Below are 23,866 nucleotides of genomic sequence, written 5' to 3' on the forward strand. Positions count from 1 at the left end.
TAGACATTTCTCCAGTGAAGACATACAAATGGCTATCAGACACATGAAAAAATGTTCATCCTCACTAGCCATCAGGGAGATTCAAATTAAAACCACATTGAGATACCACCTTACACCAGTTAGAATGGCCAAAATTAGCAAGACAGGAAACAACATGTGTTGGAGGGGTTGTGGAGAAAGGGGAACACTTTTACACTGTTGGTTGGAATGCAAGTTGGTGCAGCCTCTTTGGAGAACAGTGTAGAGATTGCTCAAGAAATTAAAAATAGAACTTCCCTATGACCCTGCCATTGCACTCCTGGGTATTTACCCCAAAAATACAGAGGTAGTGAAAAGAAGGGCCATCTGTACCCCAATTTTTATAGCAGCAATGGCCACGGTTGCCAAACTGTGGAAAGAACCAAGATGCCCTTCAATGGATGAATGGGTAAGGAAGATGTGGTCCATATACACTATGGAGTATTATGCCTTCCATCAGAAAGGATGAATACCCAACTTTTGTAGCAACATGGACGGGGACTGGAAGAGATAATGCTGAGTGAAAGAAGTCAAGCAGAGAGAGGTCAATTATCATATGGTTTCACTTATTTGTGGAGCATAACAAATAGCATGGAGGACAAGGGGAGTTAGAGAGGAGAACGAAGTTGGGGTAAATTGGAAGGGAAGGTGAACCATGAGAAACTATGGACTCTGAAAAACAATCAGGGGTTTGAAGCGGCGGGGGGTGGGGGGGGTGGGAGGTTGGGGGGAACCAGGTGTGGGGTATTAGAGAGGGCACGGATTGCATGGAGCACTGGGTGTGGTGCAAAAACAATGAATACTGTTATACTGAAAATAAATTTAAAAAATCTTTAAAAATAAAAATGGAAACAAACTTGGGTCTTAAAGGTACATAGTAAGCATCCTCAGGAAAATGCTGTAACATTTTTATTCCTATCAAGGAAGGGGAAATAATCCTAATAAAAGTGGAAGCAGATAAATCCAACTTATAAATAATAAACATTTTAAACCAGATATTTATGCCCAAGAAATGCTCATGTCATCCCACAAGGGATAGTAAGGATGTGCATGGCCATGTTGTTTGGATCCAGAGTTTTGGAGGCACACTGGGTGTCCATTACAGGAGGAATGGTTAAGAAAATGTGTGCCTGGCTTGGAATTTTATGCAGCAGTTAGCAAGCAGGAGTGGTCCAGCAACACACATGGAAATATATGTGAATATTTGATGCTAAAATGCTAAATGAAAAAGGAATTAGCTTGAAGCATATAGCACAACACTATTTATGAAAAACGAAACACGCAAACCAACCAAGGACATCCGTTTTATAAGAGCACAACAACAACAAATTAAAATATTAAAAAATGGTTGCCTATTGGGATGGGGTGAAAGTAGGAATGGAGGAAAGGGTAAATCGAGCAAGACATGAGACCAAAGGTGATGGTGATTTGTGTAAACTGAAGAGTCTGCTTTCCTGAACTCCCTTTTCCCTCCCCCACCTTTCCCCCTAACCTCTGCCAAATGGACAGAAACAGATAAAATACACCAAAAAGCCAAGCTTTGCTTCTGCACTGATTTTGGTCTATTCGTATCTGGTTTGAGCATGCTTATTTTTATGTAAACCTATTTCTTCAGTAACAGAGTTTATCTCTTCCTAAACTTTAAACATTCTTAAAAATACTGCTCTGAAGCATCCATTGTCCAGAAGCAAAAAGTCTTGAGACAAGAAACACCTTCTCTGTCTTCTTTGGCTGAGGCTATTTTCCTCCCTCGGAAACTTGCTCAAGTCTCTCAGCAGAATATTCCCTTGGAGCAAGACACTCATTGGATGTTCTCCATCTCTGGGGCACTCTGTGTATCAGGACATTGTTTGCTTTAGTGATTCCAGTCACTTCAAACTGAAAAAGGCAAAGGTCAGAGCCAGTCAGAAACTTAAGGGTTCATACTTAACAGAAGTCTTCAAAATTATTTTATTATTAAACTTCTGATTTATTCATACTTCTGGAAATTTCTACTATCCATTTTAGCACAGCTATCTCATGCTCTCTCCAGCTCTGCTTCTAGTTAAAATACCTCTTACTGCCCTTGTGTAATAAGAAAAGCTTTCACTTTTGATATTTACTAGCCTCATGTGTAACATTTACTTGACTTTCATGGAGCAAAAAATAGATTCCTTTTATTAGTCCTTGAATAAAAAATAGTGCAGCTTTAAACAACTAAAATAAAAATGATTGTTTAAACTGCTCGATGTTCTTTTTTGATTGTTTTGGAATTCAATAACAGATCCCATTTAGGTAAAATCTGGTTCATTATGTACTTCTCCAGAACATCTCTGGCAATAGAAGGTTCTTTGTTTAACTTATGGGTTGCAATTTTAATATCAGTTTTTAGCCATCAATAATGTAATTTTGAGCAACACATTTGCTATTTTGCATAGCGCACATGCCTATATTCAGTTGTAAAGACTCAGAACTGACTTAGAGAGTATGTAATGTGAGATAAGATACTTTTACTACTCAGCTGTAGATTTATGTTGACCGGTAAAGAGAAGATGTATTAAGATATTGAATTTATCCCATAGTTTTTGCCAGTTTTAAAATGTAGTGATCAATAGCAATTAGGTTATTCTGGTCAAAACTGCACTATTAAACTACCAAACAAGGGAGGTATATATCAAAACATTAGAAGATAATAGAATAAATTGGGAATTATACTTAAATGTCAGGTAGATCATTGAAAAACAGCCAGTGTTTCTATTTTGAATTGTGTGGCCTCAGAGATTTAGAAGTAAACTCAGAAAAATTTGCTTAATGTATTTTTATGAAATAGTTCTATAGAACTAAGGTTTCTCATTTATGTTAGTGATATAAAGGTGACAGACTTGGTAAACAACAAGAAGCAGGTTTTTCCAGTATTACAAGTATGTTTTTATTAAATTCCCACAGGAATATATTCTCTTAATTGCAGTATGAGCCCGTCTTCATTCACTCATTCAAGAAATATTTAGTGATGGGGCGCCTGGGTGGTTCAGTGGGTTAAGCCTCTGCTTTCCGCTCAGGTCATGATCTCAGGGTCCTGGGATCGAGCCCCACATGCAGCTCTCTGCTCAGCAGGGAGCCTGCTTCCCTCTCTCTCTCTGCCTGCCTCTCTGCCTACTTGTGATCTCCATCTGTCGAATAAATAAATAAAATCTTTAAAAAAAAAGAAATATTTAATGAGCACCTACTATATTCCCAGTTCTGTTCTACATGTTTGGAGCACATTAGAACCCAAAACAGATTTTTTTTGTCCTTCTGGGTATTTGATTCTAGTGAAGGAAGAGACAGAAATAATGAACATAATAAACGAGTGGATAATATTGTATGCTAGAATGTGATAAGTGCTATGAAAAAATAGATGACAGCAGAACAATGGAAATCAGGAGAGCTGAAAGGTGTGAGGGAGGAGATTGGGTGTATTAAATTGGTTGTTACTGAGCCGGTAGAATACATGGCAAGACTGGAAGAGGGTAAGGAGGTTGCCAAGGAATCTTTGGAGAAAGAGCTTTCCCAACAGAGAGAAGAGCTTTGAACACAGGCCCTAGGCCAGTGAGGGTGACTGGTGTGTTCCCACAGCAAAGAAGCCAGTCTGGTTGAGCCATGTTGAGAGGGGGATAGAGAAATGAAGTCAGGGAAGTAAGGGAGGGGTCAGAACTTATAGAGACCTGTGGGGCCTTGAAAGAACTTTAGATTTATTTTAAGTGAAGCAGAGAATCACTGTTTTGTTTGAAGTTGAGAAATGACATGATTTAACTTATTTTTTTTTATTTTATTTTTTTATTTGACAGAGATCACAAGTAGGCAGAGAGGCAAGCAGAGAGAGGGGAGAGGGAGAGGGCTCTCCCTGCCCTATCTCCCTGCTGACCACAGGGAGCCTATGTGTGGCTCAATCCCAGGACCCTGGGATCATGACCTGAGCCAAAGGCAGAGGCTTGAACCCACTGAGCCACCCAGGCACCCTTAACTTATGTTTTAAAAGGCTCATCACTCTGGCTTCCACATAAAGAGTAAACTGTAGAGAGATGGTGCATTAAACCTTAGATGAGAGAGGCTGGTGGATTTAGTAGCAGTGAGAAGCGGCAAATCTTAAGTGGATATTGGAACTATTTTAAAGGTAGAACCAGTAGAATATCTAGATGGAATAGATAGAGAAGTGAAGGAGAGAAAGTGAAGGAGAGAGCTTTGATGTGAGCAACTGGAAGGCTCAAGATACCAACAACTGAGATAGGTCAGGCCACAGGTGAGGCATGAGGAAGGAGGAAGATCATGAGTCTGAGTTTAGAAATACTGAGTTCGCAATGCCTATCAGATACGCAAGTGCAGATTTTGAGCAGTCAGTTGGATATATGAGTTTTGAATTTAGAATAGTAGTCTAGGCTGGAAATACAAGTTTGGAACTTACCAATCTAACGATTGTACTTAGTGCCACAAGACTGGATGGGAGTCTAAGGAAGTGAGTGCAGGTAGAGAAGAGATCAATGGCTGGGCACTCCAAAATTATGTGCTCAGGAATAAGAGAGGGACTGGACATGCATAATTTGTATGGCAGAAGGAAATTCAAGCGTGTGTGTTATCCTGAAGGCAAGGAGGTATTCAACAGTTCCTCAGAGATTGAAGTAGGAACTTGTGATATAGAACTCACTCACTACCGTCTGTAAAATTGTCTTGGTAGATAATATCTTCTGTATCACTTAATGAACTTTGCATATAAAACCACAAAACATTCCATTGAGTGTAGGACCAGGGAAAAGCTTGTCTCTTTTAAAGGATTAATACGGTTTTCTTTAAAAAAAAAAAAGGCAAGACTCCCTTTATAGTGTGTATTTATATTGTACTTTGTTCCAGAAATTTGATCAATTAATTAATATTTCATTATTCATGTATTTGACAGAGAGAGAGCCCAAGTAGTGGCAGTGGCAGGCAAAGGGAAAGAGAAGCAGACTCCCTGTGGAGCAGGGAGCCTGATGTGAGGCTTGCTCTCACGACCTTGGGATCATGATCTGAGCTGAAGGCAGATGCTTAATTTACTGAGCCACCCAGGCACCCCAAGAACTTTTTTTTTTAAAGGAGAAAATTGAAGTCAACTTTCAGATGTACATGAGGTAGACAGAAAGAAGTAATAAGGTGATAATGCGAGGCCAAATAAGTGACCAGGAGACAAAACTGTGTAAGAGTCACTTTAATTTGTAAGAGGGTATCAGTTTGGACCTTCCAGGAGCTAGAACACACAGAAATGTAAGCAGTTGAAAGAATGATTCTGTCTGTAAAATAAAAATAGGAATTAGTTCTGGTACTGAAGTCATAGAGAAATTTTTCTCATGGGTACTCATGAAGGGTTCTGTATGTTTGACGGGATGGTGCAATCAATAACACCCTTATGATATCCAGCATATCATATTCATTGCCTTTTCTCATTATTCTTGTTCTTTTGAGATCAATTATATCACAGAGAAATTTCCTCAGATCATTCTGTGAGGAACCAAATCAGCTTTATTATTGTCTGGATTGAGCCAAATATCACATTTAAGGTCTAAATTACAGTTTCCATCTCTCTTGTCTATTCCCTTTTGATTCAATTTATATATGTGTATAAAAGTTGTACATGCCTAGCTCTGTGTTTATGGTAATGGGGAGGATATGAATGTTTAATAAATATAGCTCTTTGGCCTTTTGTTTATCTTTCCTTTGGGGGAAAAGGAAAGATGGCAATGTTAAGACAAGACATTTCTAGGAAGGAAAATGGCAGCATCACATACAGGTAATACACTGAAGTCATATGCTTCCTTCCAGACTTGATGACACCTGTTACACTCCTCCAGCTAGACTTTCCCACCATTGGTACTGGACCTTTATGCTGAGAGTATCAGCAATTATTGTGCCATGTTGAAGGAAGGAGATTAAACTCTTCTAGCCACTCAGCCATTAAATTATGTTCTAATGTTCAGTGGTGTTTTAAAAGTGAGCTTTACTATTTTAATATTAATGCATTAGAATTTGATGTACCACGTCTCTGAGTCAGTCCTGCTGCTGGAGTAGAGATGGTAGGAATCTGGGGAGGAATTTTCTGTAGTTTGCTTTTTAAAGGGAAACAATGTTATTGTTAGAAAACCGCTTGCCAGAATGCCCATTTAAAAAAATATTTTCCTAATTAGAGAGGGGCTTGAGCAAAGATGACTTGGAGAAGTGGCAGGTATATAAGGACAGGCATTATGTTTAATTATTTCCATGTTGTATGGTTTATTGCATTTAAAGAAAACATAAAACACTACATAGGTGATCACGGAAAACTTAAGGATTCATTTTTTAGTTGTTGGATCGTTATTAGTGGAGTCATATAATTATAGCAAATACACATTTGAGTAATAATAATAATAGTATTTCAAATCAGTACACAAAAATGTAGAAGTAGTGTGTTTTCTCTCTTATCTCTCAAATCCATACCAAATACTGAATATATGTGATTAAATTCTTCAGAGGCCAACAGAACAATTTTTGAGGGGAGGTAGTATATGGCTCTTGAAATGGAGGAAGTATTACATGACATTTTAAAAAATGTCCTTAATAGCACACTCACTGATGTACATAATAAAAACCAAACATTCTGAAAAGAAATCATGAATTAGATATTATTTTACCAAGTGAGATGACATAATATGTAAATATGCCATTAGGGTCTCTTTGTATGCTACCACTTAGTTCATGTATCAATGGCAGTTACGCAAACAGTAATGATTTGTCATTACAGTTGACCCTTGAACAACATAGGTTTGAACTGCATGGATCAATTTATATGCAGATTTTTTTGATAAGTACTGTAAGTGTATTTTCTCTTACCTATGATTTTCTTAACATTTTCTTTTCTGTAGCTTATTTTACTGAAAGAATCCAGTATATAAATCTTATGACATAAAATACCTGTTTATTGACTGCTCTCAGGAAGGCTTCCAGTCAATGGTAGGCAATTTGTAGTTGAGTTTTGGGGGAATTGAAGTGATAGGCACATTTTCAAATTTAGAGGGGGCCACCGCCCTCAACCTTTGCATTGTTCAAGGGTCAACTAAACTTGCAGTGATAAATCTAATCCTGACAGCGAGACAGAAGAGAAATGCAAATATTTATCTAGTTATTTGTGAATTATGGATACGTGCATTTGTTCGTTGACTTGATCATGTCATTCAGTTGCTGCCATGATATGTATCCCTGGATAACGGAGACCATCTCATCTGTATTTGAACAGTGTTTTATTACCTTTTGTTAAGGTCTTCCTTTTCACCTCATTGACTTCACATTTTCTACTTGTTCTCTCTGGAGCTCCTCGGTGGAGCACTTCATCTCCCTCCTAAGTAGCTCCAATTGTTCCGGTACACAGTTCAGTGAGTCAAGCTGATCAAGCACTAAGACTGTAAGACATTGTGAGTGATTAAAAAAAAAAAGTAGTATTTAGAGGAGAAATATTCCTGAATTGACGTTCAGAAACACCGGATTACAATAGAACTATAGCTTCATATGACTTCTGTCAGCCTAACCAAGACCCGTTTCCTCTCTAGCTGGCCCTTCTCGATACTTATCCTACTGAGTTGATAGGTAAACCTCCTACTTACTTATTTTCAAGTAAGTTTTGGCTGTGATTCACATCTTTCTCTTCTGTACTTACACAGTTACTTTTGTTGAACATAAATATAAGGTTTTAAATTCATCTTTTGAGTTTGAGATCCAACTTCACACCGTGACATTTGAGCTTAGTTTTATTATATTACACCGCTTCTCCACTCTGTGAAATCTGCATATTTGATGAGAATACATTTTACATCTTAATTACAGCTGAAATAATTATGCTAATTGTTAAGTATAAGTGTGCTATGTATATGTAATGTATTTCACTTCATTTTCGTAGCATGGGTAATGGGCAAAGTCAAAACAGCTATTGCAAGAAAGCAGACACTTTGTAACTTCATTGTTGGCTCATGTAAAGGCAATTGAAATCTCTCCGAAGTATGAAAGTTTGGAATAAGACCAGTTGGACTGAAGGAAAATTTGAGTACTCTCTTGCAAAGTGCTCAAAAATAAACTGTAGGGATGGGGCACCTGGGTGGCTCAGTGGGTTAAGCCGCTGCCTTTGGCTCAGGTCATGATCTCGGGGTCCTGGGATCGAGTCCCGCATCGGGCTCTCTGCTCAGCAGGAAGCATGCTTCCCTCTCTCTCTCTCTGCCTGCCTCTCTGTCTACTGTGATCTCTCTCTGTCAAATAATAAAATCTTTAAAAAAAAAATAAACTGTAGGCCATCCTTAAATAAGGAAGGAGGCTAGCTAGAGAATCAATAGGACCACTTGTTCAGTCAATTTTGGGTACAGCAATGGAAAGTGGATAGACTAATATGATTTCTGTTTATCTATTGAAGATGTGAGAAAAGGAATGTTATTATTAAAATGCCCCTGAAGATATTTATATGTGGCACTTTCTGTTACATTTTAGATCTTAGCTACTTCACACACTACTATTTGTACAGTTACAGTGAACATGACCTATTAATCTGGCACATCACTCAGTAATCATAAATGTGCTTGGTAAAGCCCCAAAGTAAGTTCTAAAATGCCTTCTGGTCTAAGGTAATTTTCTTTATCACTGGAGACATGATTGTCTGAGATTATATGAAGTACTTCCCTCGGAGCCAGTGGGGAGCAATAAGGAGCATAAAATGCTAGCTTTCACTCTATGGGTCTGTGTATTTATTCTTTCATTCCACAGATGTTTATTTAGCATCTTCTATGCTGGGGGAATACCTTCCTTGAGCGTTTTACCATCTGTTGGTGTTTACAGTCTCTTCTGCAGCTAAAGCTCTGTGTGACTCCTTGTTCCGATCTGGCCATCCTCACCCCTGCACAGTAAGTGTCCACTACTCCGTTGGTCTAACTAAAGGCAACAATCTTAATGTACATTGTGGAAAAAAAGGTCCTGTTGGATGTTTCAATGTTCATAAGGCACTATCAGTGTGCAAATGATTGGGTAAACATAGCGTCTACTTTGAAAGAACAGTTCATTCACCCTATCACTATTGAGGAATTACATTTTGGTCAGTCTCTATTTTTATTAAAATATTTCAATGACTCCTGTTTCCCTGGCCTAAAATGCAATGCAGAGAGAGGTGTGTTTAAGATGTTATCTTAAAGTTTAGAGGCAAAGTTGGATATGTTATTTTTGGACATTGCTCCTTTACTAGAATGCATAATTTTTATTTATTTTCCGTTTCTCATTTTTGGTGTGCCAGAATTAGAATGTAAGGATCATAAAAATAAGGATTTTGTGTGTTGTGTTTATTGCTCTGTCCCCAGGGCCTGGTACAGAGCAGGTGCTCTAAAAATTTCTTTTCCCAGTGATTGAAATGGAAAATAAAATTCTCTTTAGCAGGAATTAAAGCAAATCAAAACAACTTCTCCCACATATGTTCAATGATTTAGGAGTCACAGAAAGGTGAGGAAGGGTAAGGTACTATAGCTAATAATAATTGGGCATTGAAAGGCATTCTGCATTTCTATTCTATGCACCATAGAGTTATTTGAAGGGTAGAGAGGATTTCCTTTTTTTGACTACTAATTTCAGAGTTGCTGGATACAAAAATAAGGTCCAAGTATATGAATTGAATCTTGTCATTACATTATCCCAAATCTTAAGGTCACGTGTCTTGATAGACGAGCATCATCACATATGCCTGAGAAGTCAGCATCCATTTGTTGAACTGATACAGGCTGAGCCTGAAATAGGAATTTGGGTGCCTGTGATTTATTGGGGAAATACTCTTATGGTAAAAATCCTTAAGGAAGAAAGTGAAACATGGAGAGGGGAAGGGAAAAAGAGCAAAGAACTTAGCAGGGATGTGATGTTTGATGAAGTCTGACCTTGGTCTGATGCATGGAGCCTGGATATATGTATGGGGGCTTGTGCAATGTGGAAATCCGGAGGACTAACTTCACAAAAGTTGGTTGACTTTGGAACCCCAGATTCATTCGGTCATTGACTAGGGGCTGTGGTTGGGGTAGAGGTGGGGAGGGCAAGGTAGATCCTACCAGCTGAGACCAATTTCTGGAGAAGGGGGCCCACTGTGAACTTTTAACTGCCAACACAATGGAATTCCACCCTTGGGCTCATGGTAGGGTTAAGGTTAGGTACTTTGAATTACTAACGGTCTTTACAAATATCAGGACCAAAAGACTTTGCTGAAGCATTGTTAAAAAAATAGAAATTATAGGAATTATAGCAGCAGATACTGACTTTTCCTTTCTTTTGACACAGGCTGTATTTCCTAAAAGACAATGAAGTTATAAATGATTTAGCTGGGTAGAGACAGAATTTCTGTGTTGATTTATATAAAAACTTATGGCACCTCATACTTTATCACCGGTTGCTTTACCTCTGATTACAGCTTCTGTCAGGCCACAGCTCATCATGTGCCTGAGGTTGGAATGCCTGGAAGTGACAGTTCTATGATAAGAACTTACTCTAAATCAAAAGCAGGATCAAGTTCAATTTCTCTGACAATGGGCTCTTGAAAGGCTCAGAAGAACAATAGTTGTAGGAGGTAAGGCTCTCTGGCCTTGTGGGTTTTCCTCCTCGCAAGGAAACGGAACTTTCATACAACTCTCTATGTGAGAACTCATATTTGCCTGATTGCTTTAGGGGCAGTGTACTCAGTCTCTGGGGAACTGCCATTCACCAGTGGCTATGAAATTTGTCTCATTTGAATTAATATTAATTATATGTAAAATTCTGAGGATGCCAATCGTCCATCAGTGGTTACTGCTACGCTCTCTAGAAAGGGTCAGTCCAGAAAAAATGATCATTCAGAAATAATCTCCATTTTAAGTCTCCAACTTTATTTCATTATTTTTCAATGTGGTCTAGTTTTAAAAACACTTGTAATATATATTAAGATTCATTGATCATCCTATACTCTGTTTAAAGGCTCAAAAGTGTATTACTCTTAGGGCAAATTAATCACAAGTGTCATTAGTTTATATTGCACAATGATTGGATACAACTTATGTTTAAAATATCTTAAAATGATTTAAAGTATAACCGTACCGTGGACTATTTAGACACGAGGAAAAAAAAACCCAAATCATTTATAATTTTGCTCTCCATATCATTTTATGTTTTTTTCCCCCTGCAAACTCCTTTGTTTCTCATAGCTGTAAATAGAGCTTGATCAGTTTTATAAGCTGCTTGAACAACTATATCATGAATATGGCCTAAGTTATTTATTATCTATAATCGCCATTTTTATAAAAATGTTTTTCCCCTGAATAGAAACATCACATGTGATCAATGGAGAAAATGAGAAATGAGAGAGAATAAAAAGTTAATCAACATCTCCCTGATAACTCAACCCCCATCCCACCCCTGACCCCATGGTTCACAGTCTGAACCTCCTTGCGTGTGGCTGGCAGAAAATGGTGTCTTGTTAGCTGGGGTTAGGTCTTAAGTATCTATGGATAAATCATTAGATTGGTTCTCCTAACAGTACGTGAAGCTATTTACTTCAGCAGCTCTACCTTTAGCCTCCTTAGGTTGTTGACTTTACCTTGGCCCCTCTCAGAACAGACTAATGCTTTTTTGACTGGTCTGTTTCTACCCTATGTGTTCCATCAGACATTGGGTCTTCTCACTGGTTCATTTCCCTAGAATTTCTAGATAGAAGAGTGGAGGGTCTAATTAGTTCAACTGTTTTTATTAAGTAAATATTCTCTGGCCAAGTCTTACTGATAAGTGCACAGTGATAATTAATTGTATAATTTAAAGTAAAGGATATTCAATACATAGCCTAATGTAACCATTCTGTTATCTCTCTTTCTCTAAGAGGAGAAAAATTATAAATGTTCTGCTGAAAATTCCTGATTATAGACGGGTAGTTGGTTCTCCTTTTCTGGTACTTCAAACTGAGATGGTGAAATAAGACTTTAGAAGCCTGTTTAAAAAATGGTCATGTGGGATGCCTAGGTGGCTTAATTGGTTAAGTGTCTTCCTTTGGTTCAGGTCATGGTCCCAGAGTCCTGGGATCAAGAGTCCCACATTGACCTCCTTGCTCAGTGGGGAGGCTGATTCTTCCTCTCCCTCTGCCTGCCACTCCCCCTGCTTGTGCCTCTCTCTCTTTCTTTCTGTCAAATAAATCAATAAAATCTTTTAAAAAAAATCATGTGGCTTTTTGGTAAGGGGATTTGCCTAAAATAAATTAATTTATTTTCATTCTCAACTATAGTGTTTATTATTGAGATATAATAGACATATGATATTGTTTCAGTGTATGGAATACAATGGTATACAAAATGACTTGATACATGTATATATTGTAAAATGATTACCAAAATGTTAGTTAACACCTGCCTCACTTCGCATAATTACTATTTTTTGTGTGTGTGAGTGGTAAGAATAGTTAAGATCTACCCTCTTAAAAACTTTCAAGTATATAATTTTAACTGCAGTCACTGTTATACAGATCTGCTAAACATTATTAGATAACTAGACCTTACTCATTTTATAACTGGAAGTTTATAGCCTTTGCAAACCCCATTACCCTCAACCCAAGTCCCTGTCAACTTCCATTCTAATCTCTGTTTTTGTGAGTTTGGCTTTTTTAGATTCCACATAGAAGTGATACCATACAGGGACACCTGGGTGGCTCAGTCATTTAGGTATCTGCCTTCTGCTCAGGTTGTAATCCCAGGGTCCTGGGACTGAGTCCTGCATTGGGCTTCTTGCCGAGTGGGGAGTCTGCTTCTCCCTCTGCCACTGCCCCTGCTTGTTCTCTCTCTCTCTTTCTGAAAAATAAATGAATAAAATCTTAAAAGAAAGTGATACTATACAGTATTTGTCTTTCTCTGTCTGACTTATTTCACTTAGCACCATGCCTTCAGAGTTCATTCATGTTGTCACAAATGGCAGAATTTCCTTCTTTTTATGGCTGAATAATATTCCATCATGTATATACATATCATGTTTTCTTTATCCATTCATCCATCAATGGGCTGTTAGGTTCTTTCCAGGTCTTAGCTAATGTGAATAGTGTTGCTACAAACATGGAAGTGCAGATATCTCTTTGAGATAATGGTTTTAATTCCTTTGATAATATACCTAGAAGTGGATTGCTGGATTATAAGGGTAGTTCTATTTTTAATTTTTTGAGGATCTTCCATACTGTTTTCCATCATGGCTGCACCAGTTCACATTCCCACTGAGTGCACATGTTCCCTTTTCTCCACATCCTCACTGACACTTGTTATCTCTTGTTATTTTGGTAAGAGCCATTCAACAGGTGTGAGGTATCCTCTCACCATGGTTTTGATTTGTATTTCCCTGACATGAGCAATAGTGAACATCTTTCATGTACCCGTTGACCTTAACTGTAGTATTTACGCTTAATAATTTGTAAGTGGGATTAACAAAATATCTTCATCATGCGCACTGCAAATATTTGCAGCTTATTAAATGTTATTCTTATGGTAGTATGTTACCTTTCCATAATTATTTAGAAAATTTGTATTCCTTTTTTGTTTTTGTGATGACATATACAAAAATAATTGAGATTTAATTGTATCCTGAATTGATTTCATTACCAGCTAACTTTCTTCCACCTCAGTTTCTCTATTCCTGTGTTCTTTATTGTAGTCTTTCTTGTCGTTACTTAGAGTATGTCTGTTGAGTAGTTCTTTTTTAAACATATGTTTACTTTATGAGAGTTTCTGAGAATGCTTTGTTGCCTTCATATGTGGAACATTCACTTTGGTTTTGTTATAGAATATCTAGCTTATAACATTTTCACCCTCCATAAATCTATATACTTGCTTGATAATGTTTTTTCAAATAATAAGTCAGAACAGCCTGGGGCTAGTTTAACATAATTTTCTTTTCTTTTTTTTTTTTCTACCTCGATGCTTGTAAGATTCTTTTATCAGATTTGATGCTCAAAAAAATTTTTTTTCATAATAGCACACAAGGATTTTGTCTATATTCATTAATTTGTTTCTGGAAAGTTTTAAATCCCTTTAGGTATGCAGATGGTATGCTCCGTATCAGGATATCTATATCTATATCTATATTTATATCTATGTATGAGTAACTATGGCTTCTCCTCTATTTTATTTTATATAGTCTCTCTGTGATGTCAAGTAATCATTTTGTCCTGTATATCTATCATATTTTATCTTATAGTTTTCATCTTTGTCCTATTTCCGTGGATTCTGATAGTTCTGGTTAATTGATTAATTTGATATCTTTGATTAATTTTTTCTAAGAAATTGATTAATTTTTTTATCTTGGATCAAATATTCTGATATATTTGTTTTTTTAATTTAAGATTTTACTTATTTCAGAGAGAGGATATGTATGTATGAGTGGGAGAAGGGGAAGAGGGAGAGGGAGAAGTAGACTATCTGCTGAGTAGGGAGCCCAACATGGGACTCGATCCCAGGATCCTGGAATCATGACCCAAGTCGAAGGCAGAGGCACCTGAGCCACCCAGGTGCTCCATCTTCTGTTGTATTTCTTAATGCTGCTTTAATCTGTGGTATTTGTGATTTTTTTTTTTTACTTTTTCTTTGCCTTATTCAGCTCCATTTTACTTACCCATTTATCAACTATTTTTCTCTTATTTTATATACTTCATGTTTCATAAAATTTTGTTGAGAACTTAATGATATGCCATCTTTTACTTCTATTTTCTCAGTAAATATCACTAACAGTCTATGTTCTTCTCCTTCTTTTCCTTCTTTAACTTTGCAGAGTAAATATCCAGGACCAATGTTAATATATCCAGGATTTTATTAATGTATCAACCCATCCCGATATTTATCACAAATAGTCAGATGCAGTTCATTTGCATCCTGTCACTTTCCGCAAGGATGTTATTAGAATTCTATTCTGGTGGGTTTTGCAGAAAAATTGATGAGAGGTGACATTATCAGCTCTGTGACCTGCAGCTGGGATAAGGACATTCTAAATAAAGGGACTTTATTTCAGGGCAGTGAGTTCTCTGTACCTGGTGATGCTTCTTAGGGAGGGGTCAGCTTCCTACATCTAATTCTTTACTCAGAATTCATTCGAGGTGTGTGTGCATTGGGGGCTGCCGTAATGTCTGCTTCCTTCCTGGTACTCTATCAGGCCATATGTCAGGGCAACTTTCTACCATTGGTCCTCTCTTGATTCTGTGTGGCTGGATGTGCCTCTGAGTACAGTAGCTGTCAGAAAGGTTTGTGAAATGCTTTCTATCTGTTCTATATTCATCCTGGGCTCCCAGCATTCATACTTTAAATTTGAGATGTTCAAAAAATTTACCGGATCTTTTGGACTTTAGGTGACACTTTCTCAAGGGCTGTGGGAATGTCATCTTGGTTTTGTGTTCAGTGTTGCTGCAGTTCCTTCTTGATTTTATTTTTCTCCGATCATTTCAATAGGGATTTGAGGGAAACAGTAATTAGATCCCAGTGGCAATGTCATAGTTAGCCTAGAAGTACCCTAGCTACCATTTTTAATACCTACATGTTAATATTAGATGTCTTTAGCATTTTGAAATTTTTTAATATTTAGAATAGCTTTACTTTTTGTACAAATTACTTTTTTTCTGATATGTGAATTTTTGACATAAATTTATTTTGCTTTGCTAAGCTTTTTATTGTTGTTGTGGGGACCCAAGAGTTGCTTGTTTCCTTTTATTTCCTTAGGTGGTTCACTTTTTGAGGGATGAGATTTCATGGTTTCTTGGTACAATCTAATATACTCCAAGGGACAAATAATGTATATACATGTTAAGACAGTGGGTTGGTTGTCCGGAGTCTCTGGTAGGATGCAAATCAGGCCATTAGATCTCTGAAAAGAATTGTTCTTTGTCTCAGGGTCTGATTTTCAAGTGTAATGCTCAGGCTCATCTACCCTGTCCCTAAACTCCCCAGCTGGGACCCTATTCTCATTCCCACATTATTACCTTTGCTGAAGAAAGTCATATGCCATTACTTCTAAAAGCTTGGGTTTGTAGGCCATTCATCAGAGCACTGGTCACTGACCTCTTATCTGCAATGCTTGTTATCAAACATGCAAGGTAGAAATTTCTATTCTCTTTCTGGCATCCAACTATGTACAATTTCAGTAGTTCCAGAAAACAAAATGCTGTAAATAAAATACCCTGACCACCTATGTCAACCAACCTTACGGAAGAAGCATATAAAATACGTTTCCTAAATCCCTTAGTGTTGTAAGCTGTAAAAAGTAATACATTGCCTTTCTAGGTACTTTTAATTCCCCAGAGATCTGCAGAGACTCAGAATGCCCCTATTTTTAAACTTTTCAGGGGCTGTGCTTTTGTTTCATGCATCTCCAAAGGCTTGTGGCATCAGGTGATCTATGGAGCTCTTTTACTTGATAGATTACCTTCTGCATATTGCAACACATGTTTTTTGTGCCCATTTTACCAAAATGAAAAGATCACAGATGACAAAGATTTTCCTTAATGGTTTGCTTATGTTCACCTATTGTTTGTTGTTTATATTCAACACTAACTGTACCCATTTTTTTTTTCCTGGAGTTATTCAACTATTTTCTATGGGCTTAGTTATTGAATTTTTTCTGTCAAAATATCTTAGAAACACCAAGAATTGGGATTGTGGAACCAAGAAATAGGTGGAAGAAAAGCAGATACAGGTTTGCTGAACACATTCACAACAGTTATTGGGGCTGGTATGCAGTGTGAGCCCTTTGTTCAACCGACATCTGGATCCTTCTCAGCTGGGGTAACTTGGGGTTGACAGAGACACTGGGAGAAGGACAGTATTATGCCTTGCAGGTTCTAAGAATGTACTTCTATCCTTAAAATACAGAAAACATTTTGTTAGTAACAGATGTACACCCAGCTTGCAGTACTATGGGTTTTTTCTTTTTTAAATTAACATAATGTATTATTTGCCCCAGGGGTACAGGTCTGTGAATCATCAGGCTTCCACAATTCACAATGCTCACCAGAGCACATACCCTCCCCAATGTCCATAACCCAGCCACCTTATGCCTACCCCCTCAGTCCCCCAGGAAGCCTTAGTTTGTTTCCTGACATTAAGAGTCTCTTATGGTTTGTCTCCCTCCCGATCCCATCTTGTTTCATTTTTCTCTTCCTACCTCTCATGACCCTCCACCCTGCCTCTCAAATTCCTCGTATCAGAAAGATCATATGATAATTGTCTTTCTCTGATTGACTTCTTTTTTTTTAAGATTTTATTTATATATTTGGCAGACAGAGATCACAAGTAGGCAGAGAGGCAGGCAGAGAGAGAGAGGGGGAAGCAGGCTCCCTGCCGAGCAGAGAGCCCGATGCGGGGCTTGATCCCAGGACCCTGGGATCATGACCCGAGCTGAAGGCAGAGGCTTTAACCCACTGAGCCACCCAGGTGCCCCTCTGATTGATTTCTTTTGCTTAGCATAATACCTTCTAGTTCTGCCCATGTTGTTGCAAATGGCAAGATTTTATTTCTTTTGATGGCTGCATAGTATTCCATTGTATATGTATACACCACATCTTCTTCATCCATTCATCTTTTGGTGGACATCTAGGTTCTTTCCGTAATTAGACTCTGGAAAACAGTATGGAGGTTCCCCAAAAAGTTGGAAGTAGAGCTACCTTACAACCCAGTAATCGCACTACTGGGTATTTACCCTAAAGTACAAATGTAGTGATCCAAGGGCATGTGCACCCGAATGTTAATAGGAGCAAGGTACTATGTTTTTGTAAGAGATCAGAGAGCCCAGCTCTCTCTTCATGGTAGTACCATTTGTTGTCTCTGCCCTTATGGTTTGGCTCCCTTGCACCACTAGAAGAAATATCTATCAAAACACAAAATACATTGAGGCCATTAACCTGGGAGGATTTTTCCCCAAATTTTTTGGGGATACCTCCCCTTCTGTATCATATCTCTCTCTCAATTACTTCTTTCTTTCAGACCTACTTGCCCCTGATATGGCAAAATGAAGCTGGAACTGTCTCTTCTTTGGAGCAAGTCTCCTTGAAGTCTGAAAATCAAACATGGCCAACCAGAGGGCACAAAGGAAGTGAGAAACTGAGGAACTGTAGTGAGAGCAGTTATTGGTTTATCTTTGTATGTGCGATATCACTATTAGAATATTAAAAGCTGCAGAGACAGGATCAGGAATAACACAAATGATAAAATAACATTTATTGTGTGCTCATTTTCAGTTAGTAATTTTCCCCTTTGGTAAAATTGTTAGTCCTCTCAAGAACTTGGCCTATTTTCATTATACACTCAAGGGGCAAAAGGAGTTTTTGGCCTATCTCACCTGAACGTCTCTCAGTGGTAGTGTGCGTTTTTTCTTTGGCACCTATTAGACAGATAATCTATAGGCTGATGATCTGAGAATTCAGACTTTTGCCTAACGTATTCTCTATCTCAGAGATGTTCCTACTATGGAGATCAAGAGAATTTGTAACTCTCAGGACATATTAATTAAGTTCTCTACTTTCTAGTAAAGGGCTCTCCTCACCCCCATGTTATTGTAAGAGAAGGCTCAGAACAATTTTTAGCACTTGTGTACATACAGGTAAAAGATCTTGTAATTAATTTTACTATAACTCAGAAGCTGGGACCTTGATTATACTTGTTTCTTTTGGTCAATGTTAGAGAAAGTTATAAAAAATGACTTTTTCCTTTTCTAAGAACTTTCTGAATCCTTTTGGCAATTGAAGTCACTTAATGGCCATTATATTTCATCTTTCTCTTAAGATTCTGTTAAAATACTATTATGATTAATAGATGCTGCAAATGAATATATGTAGTTAGGTATCTTATCACAGAACAAACTTGACATGCTCAAGTTCACTGACAAATTTGGATCTTGGACAAATTTGGGATTTGGAAGGATATTTTCCTGTGCTCTTGGACCAACTGGATTATGTTATCTTCTATAAGATTCTGCTTCAGCTGTGAGAATTTGAACAAACACATATGATGCATCATACTTTTAACCTATAGTTCATAGTACCTGGAACAATGTGTAAATCTTGATTTTCCTCTTGAAAATTATCTTTGTGACCAAGGAAATGGGGCTGGTTATTGATTTAGAGATATTTTGTGGCAGTCGTTTAGTAAAATGTCATAGAACAGAAATTTATTGTTGCTTAGGACTTGGTTTTTGCTTTGTTTTCTTATACCTTAATGTTAAATACTCACTTGTTTCACTGTTTAGTCTGTATAGCATCAGCTAATACCAAGCCTTCCCTGCTGACTGAAGTCTAGTCTACTGCCGTTTTCCTTTTTTTTTTTTCTACTGCTGTTTTCAATATCATCATCCCTCTTAGCTTGCCTACATTTGAAGGAAAAGTTTCGTCACCTACTTCATAGACCAAGAAAAATGTGACATTAGCTTTTTTTAAAATGGCATTATTACAGTTCTACAGAAATTTTAAAATGATTAAATCAAACACATGGGTTTTCTGAGCTCAGGTAATACTTAGTTGGCCTCTTTTCAGGATGTGCTAGCCGCGAAGTTACAATCAAGTTGAGAACTGGGTAATAGGCATTTAAAAGCATCTTCATAGTGTATATGGACCACATCTTCCTTATCCATTCGTCCGTTGAAGGGCATCTTGGTTCTTTCCATAGTTTGGCGACCGTGGCCATTGCTGCTATAAACATTGGGGTACAGATGGCCCTTCTTTTCACGACATCTGTATCTTTGGGGTAAATACCCAGGAGTGCAATTGCAGGGTCATAGGGAAGTTCTATTTTTAATTTCTTGAGGAATCTCCACACTGTTCTCTAAAGAGGCTACACCCACCAACAGTGTAAGAGGGTTCCCCTTTCTCCACATCCTCTCCAACACATGTTGGTTCCTGTTTTGTTAATTTTGGCCATTCTAACTGGTGTAAGGTGATATCTCAAGGTGGTTTTAATTTGAATCTCCCTGAGGGCTAATGATGATGAACATTTTTTCATGTGTCTGATAGCCATTTGTATGTCTTGATTGGAGAAGTGTCTGTTCATATCTTCTGCCCATTTTTTAAATATGTTTGCCTGTTTTGTGTGTGTTGAGTTTGAGGAGTTCATTATAGATCCTGGATATCAACCTTTTGTCTGTACTGTCATTTGCAAATATCTTCTCCCATTCCGTGGGTTGCCTCTTTGTTTGGTGACTGTTTCCTTTGCTGTGCAGAAGCTTTTGATTTTGATGAAGTCCCAAAAGTTCATTTTAGCTTTTGTTTCCTTTGCCTTTGGAGACATATCTTGAAAGAAGTTGCTGTGGCTGATATTGAAGAGATTACAGCCTATGTTTTCCTCTAGGATTCTGATGGATTCCTGTCTCACGTTGAGGTCTTTTATCCATTTTGAGATTATCTTTGTGCACAGTGTAAGAGAATGGTCGAGGTTCATTCTTCTACTTATAGCTGTCCAGTTTTCCCCGCACCATTTATTGAAGAGACTGTGTTTTTTCCAATGTATATTTTTTCCTGTTTTGTCGAAGATTAATCCATATACACTATGAAGTATTATGCCTCCATCAGAAAGGATGAATACCCAACTTTTGTTGGCAACATGGACGGGACTGGAAGAGATTATGCTGAGTGAAATAAGTCAAGCAGAGAGAGTCAATTATCATATGGTTTCACTTATTTGTGGAGCATAACAAATAGCATGGAGGACAAGGGGTATTAGAGAGGAGAAGGAAGTTGGGGTAAATTGGAAGGGGAGGTGAATCATGAGAGACTATGGACTCTGAAAAACAATCTGAGGGGTTTGAAGTGGCAGGGGTGGTGGGAGAGGTTGGGGTAGCAGGTGGTGGGTATTATAGAGGGCACGGCTTGCATGGAGCACTGGGTGTGGTGAAAAAATAATGAATACTGTTTTTCTGAAAATAAATAAATAAATTAAAATAAATAAACAAAAATAAAAGCATCTTCATAGCAATGCTGATTCTGACCATCTCAATCTGGAAATAATCAACATGAATAAATAAATTGTTATGTATTTATACAATGGAGGACAGTTTAACAGCAATATTAAAAATGCAATAACATGGGCAAAGCTGAAAAACATGTTAGATAAAAGGACTCATAAACAGGATATATATATACATATACATATGTATATATACATATATGTGTATGTGTATACTATATACACATACTCTATGACATACTGTGTATATATATATTATATGAGAAACATGTTGGATAAAAGGACTCAAACAGAAGGATATATACCATTTAAATATAGTTCAGAAAATAGCCTGAACTGATTAATTTTCTTAGAACTTGGGGTAGTGGTTGCTACTGGGCCTGGAAGGGAGTGCTAGGGCTTTTGGTGTTCTGGAAATGCTGTTTCTAGATGTTTATTTCATGAATGGATTCACTTTACAATTTACACTTTACAAAAGCCAAGTTCAGCTCAATGAGCTTTATTATTTGTGCGTTTTATTTTGTTACAGTTCCACAAAAAAACTTCACATTAAAGGGATGCCTGGGTGACTCCATTGATTGAGTGACCAGCTCTTCATTTCAGCTGAGGTCATGATCTCTGGGTCCTGGGACCAGGCTCCTTGCTTGGCGTGGAGTCAGCTTGTCCCTCTCCTTCCCCCTGCCTGTATTCTCTCTCTCAAGTAAATGAATGAAATCTTTTAAAAAATCACCTTAACGTTAAAAAAAAAATGGGGGTGAGGTGGTGATGAAGAGCCCAGGGAATCAGGCCAAGCCTCAGTACCATCTTTGCTGACATGTGAAGTATTTTTATTTTAAAAATTATCCTTTTACGGGACACCTGGGTGGCTCGGTGGGTTAAGCCTATGCCTTCAGGTTGGGTCATGGTCCTGGGGTCCTAGGATTGAGCCCCACACTGGGCTTTCTGTTTGGCGGGGAGCCTGCTTCCCCCTCTGTCTCTGCCTGCCTCTCTGCCTACTTGTGATCGCTGTCTGTCAAATAAATAAATAAATAAATAAATAAATAAATAAATCTTTCTTTAAAAATTATTCTTTTACTTAAATGAAAAAGCTATCTATTCCAATTTAGTTGTCCTTTGATTGACTTGCTTTCTTTTTTTGACAACCTCTTAAGAGGGTAGTTGAGTTGGATTCAAATGGCATAAAGAATAGAAATAGGACTACTGTTTTTTAGGAGTCCAACTACGATTAGTAATCGAGTAATAGCAGAGAATGACTAATCTAGATGAAAAATGGCACAAGCCTATGAGCCTAGATTTCCTGGGTAATTTCTGATTTTTTTAAATTTATCTAGACAACTTATCTTTTCTGAATAAAATTGCACATTTTCAGTGTTAGTTTGTTAGAGTAAAGAAGAAAGAATTTGCAGAATAAAGAATATCAATATATTTTCTTTGCAAATGAGCAAGAAAAATAATTTATTCACAGCTAGTGCTTATTGAACATGTATGCGTGAGTTCTATGTCCACACTTGCTTTTTTTCCAAGTGGAGTAAGTTGGGGAATTTTTATAATGATCTTCCTTTTTTAGGGCAGTTTTGGCTTTACAGAAAATTTGAGAAGCTAACACAGAGGGTTCTCTTATATTCCAAATCCATTTTATCCTATTATTAACATATTTATGATAGTATGGTACACTTATTACAATTAATGAACTGATATTTGTACATTATTATTAAATAATGTTTATAGTGTATTCAGATTTCTTTAGTTTTTCTGTTCTAGGATCTCCAGATGCCACATTACATTTAGTTATGTCTTGTTAGGTTCTTCTTAGCTGTGACAATTTCTCAGACTTTCCTTTTTTTTGATGAACTTGACAATTTTGAGGGATAATGGTCAGAAGTTCTGTAGGATGCTTATTATTAGAATTTATCTTATGTCTTTCTCTTGATAAAACTGGAGTTCTCGGTTATTGGGAGACCACAGATGTGCCATATTCATCACATCACATCAAGGGAACGTATTATCAGTGCAACTCAGGACTGTTGATGTTGACCTTGACCAACTGGCAAGTTTCTCCACGAAATGTTACTCTTCTTTTCCTCCTCCTCTTGTTTTAATAAGAAGTAGGTCACAAAACAAATTACTTTCCCCTGTATAATTATGAACACATACCATTTGAAGCACGAAACTTTCTTGCTTTTAAGAAGTTGGAAATGACAGTGACAATGACGTGAGCATAAAAATCTCTAATGTTCATGTTTATTGTGTCATTTCTCCTTGGTGTTACTGCTTTTCTTATTACTATGGGAAATGATTAGGGGAGAAGACACTGGCTATCATACTACCTGACATTTTGAGAACGTTTGTGTTACTTTTTCTTCACTTAATCTATTTGGATACGATTTTAAATTATCCACAAAACCTGACTAATGTATAGATACTTAAAAATAGTTGGTGATACTGATACCTTTATATCAGATTATTGTATTTTATACAACAGTATGAAAAGTGTATTATCTTTACAGAAATGTTTACCACTTTTCTATAATATTCAGTTAGTCACATTTTGGGATGATTCAACAGAAAAAGAGAGGACAGTCCTGCTATAAGACAGAGAAAGCTCACTTTTGTGCTATGTGGGAGGGGCACTTCTCAGTGTTACCTCTTCTTGATAAAATTAGAATACTTGGGGAGAAATTTGAAGTGCCATAAACTGCTGATATGAAAAGTAAAATGTAGGAATGCCTGGGTGGCTCAGTCCGTTAAGCTTCTGACTCTTGATTTTGGTTCAGGTCATAATCTCAGGGTCCTTGGATAGAGCCTGCTTTGGGGTCTGTGCTAAGCACAGAGTCTCCTTGTGCCTCTCCCTTTGCTCCTCATTCCACTCTCTCTCAAACAAATAATATCTTTAA

This window comes from Neovison vison, chromosome 11 (genome assembly GCF_020171115.1).
Source record: "Neovison vison isolate M4711 chromosome 11, ASM_NN_V1, whole genome shotgun sequence".
Classification (NCBI taxonomy): Eukaryota; Metazoa; Chordata; class Mammalia; order Carnivora; family Mustelidae; genus Neogale; species Neogale vison.